The sequence below is a fragment of the Crocodylus porosus genome, unplaced genomic scaffold (genome assembly GCF_001723895.1).
Source record: "Crocodylus porosus isolate Cpor-Errol unplaced genomic scaffold, CroPor_comp1, whole genome shotgun sequence".
Taxonomy (NCBI): domain Eukaryota; kingdom Metazoa; phylum Chordata; order Crocodylia; family Crocodylidae; genus Crocodylus; species Crocodylus porosus.
This window is the reverse complement of record NW_017728918.1, coordinates 53,695,278-53,699,329: the sequence shown is the minus strand read 5'-3', so window position 1 is coordinate 53,699,329 and position 4,052 is coordinate 53,695,278.

The following is a 4,052-nucleotide window of genomic DNA, read 5'->3' as shown; positions in this document are numbered from 1 at the left end:
TGAGGCTCCTCTAACTGCTGGCTGCATTTTCTCACTTAAATAATGCATCCCAAGTTCCAATAGCTATTTTTTAGGAAAAAAGATATATGTAGAGATATGGCAATAAATATGGCAAAAGATTAATAACTTTAAGAAATCTGTCTTTAAAAAAACAAAATAAAAAGCCAAGCTACCTGTAGCCATATTTTGGGACTTGTAGGATTTTTTCTTTTTTTGAATTGGAAAATAAATTGGAGTTTGCACGGGATGTTGTTTTCAAATAAAACACTTATGACCTAACAGATTCTTTAATTTAAAAATATTGATGTACTCTCCTTAAAAAAGCCACATTTTTTTGAGGAAAGAGCGTTAACAGAATAATTCATCAATACTTGACATAATTGCCTGTATTTCTATTCCTATGAGAGTTTCTCTATGGATTAATAAGTATGCTAGTAGCAATACCAAAGACTATGTCTGGAATATTGGTCATCTTACTGGAATCTGGAATAAGGGGGGATGGGAAAATTGACTAACTAGCTATGTTAGTAAAGCTTTTACATGTGGTAGATGAAGGCCTTATCTTTTTACTGGATTGGACAGGTGGGAAAAATCACTTAAATAGCACAATCTTGGGATAATTTATATTTCCAGTAACTGTAAATAGCCTAAGCTAATTTCGTGATGGAAGGTTGAAGAGTTGCTAGGTGACAGGTACTTCTGACGATACATGAGGTAGGCACTATTGATTCTGCAAATATTGCTTTCCCTATATATTTCAGTATGCAAGAACAAGATAGGAAGGAGGCAGAGCCAGTCTTAGGGAAGATGGTGTCCTGGGTGAACTTGTATTTTGGTGCTCCCGCTGTTCCTGGGCATCCCTCTGATGCCCCTCTCAGTGCTCTCCTCCAAGTCAGAAGCACTGATGCATACAGAGGGAGGTGGACGAGGATGTAGGGGGCTGTCTGGCATAGAGGCATAGCAGCATGGTGCACCAGGCAGGTGGGTAGGTAAGTACTACTATTGCTATATGGGAGCAAGTTGTGTGGACTGGAGAAGATGCCACCCTGCCTGGTGGCTCAGGGCAAGGGGAGAGCATTAGTGTGAATGCATGCTGCTCATATGTGTGTGTGTGTGACACCCATCTAACCATAGCATCCTGGGCAGTTGCCCATGTTGCCCACCCTTAGGGCAGGCTCTGGAAAGGTGTAGAATAGGCTACATTTAAATTTTCTACAGAAGAATAAGGTGTGAATGGCAAGCTGGTGCCACCCCAAGACATTACATAAGATGGTTATTGATCAACCAATCAAAGAAATAGACAACCCCCCGCCTCCAAACTAGGAATAAACCTGACAGCAGGCAAAAGAACCCATGAATCCTTCCTCACCTGGAACGAACTCTGCATTGGACTACAGAATAAGAATCCATTTGCTGCTTTTTCCTCCAGGCCCTGAGACTCTTACATTCCTTTTTGCTACAGTGGCCTAGCTTCTTCAACAGGAGGGATGAAGCGTATCTCCTCACTCCGGCCTATTCTACAGCCTGGTGGTTTGAATCACTCATTTGAGATGTGAGTTTAAATGCCCTCAAAAATGCACCAGATATTAATCCCAGCACTTGAGCTTCCTGACATATGTTCTAATTACTAAACTAGGTCTGTCTAACTGGCAGCCCTTGAGCAGTTAACATGTCTATCACTCCTGGTGGTGCAGCAGGGCCTAGGGGCAGGGTGAAGGGGGAAGGGCACATGAAACCTGGGCAGTCCATGTGGTAAGATCCCAGCAGGTCCACTCCTGCAGAGTTTGGTCTGTACAGTGTGTAGCCCAGGAGATGCACTGATGTTGGGCAGCCCAGCATGAGGCTATTATGAAAACCACAACATCATGGTTTTGGATGAAATTGACCAGAGTCTGCTGCACTACATATTGCATACAATGTTCCTGTTTTGAGTTAGGCATGCTCTAAGGGCCTGGGCACCTTCCACACACTATTTGGGTTCACTCTTTGGAATGTTGGTGCCTTTAAGACCAATTTGGATTTGGCCCCATGTAAATAAATGATATAGAAATTGGGATAAATAGCTATGGGAAAAAAAAGGCTTTGACAGTTCTCAGTGGTGACAGATGACAGAATAAGGAGCAAGTGGTCTCATGTTGCAGCAAGGGATATTAGGAAAAAACTTTCTCACTAGGAGGGTAGTAAAGCACTGGAGCAGAGAGGCTGTCGAAGCTCTATTTTTGGAGGTTTTTAAGAGCTGGCTAGACAAAGCCTTGGGTGAGATGATATAGTTGGGGCTGGTCCTGCTTTGAGTTGGAGATTGGACCTCTTGAGGTTCCTTTCAATCCTCATTTTCTATTACTCTATACTTCAATGATTCAGTAACATACACAAACTATAGCCCTGATACATAACAATAACATAGCCCAGGAAAATGCAACAGAAGATAAAAGTAGGTATCAGAATAGGGAAAGAGGTACTTTTTGGAGTCACAGAATGAGAAAGAAGACAAACCAGGAGACAGCAACCCTGACTAAAGATAATGACATAGACCTTTTATGTTATGAGAAGAAAGGGAAAATAGATTCTAATTCTAATACAACTGATGTACGGAATGGTTTAGATTATCTTAAGAAAAAATGAATAACATGTGAAAAAGGATGAGAGCAAGGAATGCTTGGTACAAACATGGCTGAGAACTTCACCTAATGGTTTGGGAAGAGCTGTCATTCATACAGAGCATTTTTTTATTTCATGTTTCACTGGTCAGATGGTATTTAGCCACCATTTTGACTATGCTTTTGGACTGCATATTTCTGTTTTAGTTCAATAATCTATCAGGGCTGTACAACAGCTGAGCAGCTGGGGGTTGTGTGCCAGGTATGTCTCCTGGGACCACTTCCCCACCATGTGGGCAATGTGGGCTCCCCAGTCTCTCATGAGCACCAATGTCCCTGCATCATCTTCAGGGGTGGAGTCAGAAAGTGAAAGCTGAAGACAGAAGGGGAAGCCTGGAGACTTCAGCAGGAGAAGCTGGATTTGTGGGAGGAGTGGCATTTGTGCAGGGGTCTGAGGTCCAGCTGATACAGGTTTATAGGCTCCATGCAGTCTATGGGCTGCCAGCTGGACAGCCCTAATCTACTAGATGCTGGAAAATCTGTGTTGATGAATACTGATTTTAGGCAAAGTGTGAACTGCATGTTATATGATGTTTTTTTCATGCAAGTCGCACGGTTTGTATGGTGTTTGCCCTCACACAGAAAAAAATAGATATTTGTATATTTTCAGTTTGCATAGGGTAATTCTTTAAAATTATGTTCATACTTTAAACTTTTTTCTTCCACAAAAATAAGAGGTATGATTTCTTTCCTTCTGTGTTCTACAAACATCACTGCACTAACAGAGTTCTAAATGTCAAACTAAATTCCCTATATTATAATATTTCATAAATAATATATACAACTACATATTTGCCTTAGATATTACCTTTTAGTATTCTAACAGCTATTCATCTTACACTGAAGAAAAGAATTCTCTCTGGAAGCTGTTTGAAGTTGACAGGCAGGGGGTTTCATTAGTTTCCAGTAACAAGGAGTATAGGCAATATATCTACATGCTTTACATATCGACATTTTTTTCCTAGCTTTTCAGTGATAATCTTTTCAGGCCTTATATCAGAGCATGGTTTTAAAGTCTAAAGAGAAATATAAAAAAAATTGATGCTTTAATTAATTTTTTTTTCTAGGATTTCAGAAATATAAAATGATGTACATTTTAAAATTCTAAATACATGCCAGTGGCTTAATAATTATCAAGATGTAATCTATTAGAAGAGCATTCTCACAAGGCTGCTGTGGCCTCCTGCTGCAGCCCTTTTTGGTCTGGTGCTATACACTCAAGCTAGAAAGAGAGGTGCATTGGACAGTTCCAACTGTCAGTGGCATGGCCGTAGGTGACAGGAGAAAATATTATTTGGGGGGACTTGGAGGAATGGGGGGCAATGCAGAGTGAGGTGCAGGAGGCAGTGCAGGATTCTCCCACTGGGCTGTTGGGGTGAAGCATGCAGCAGGGGA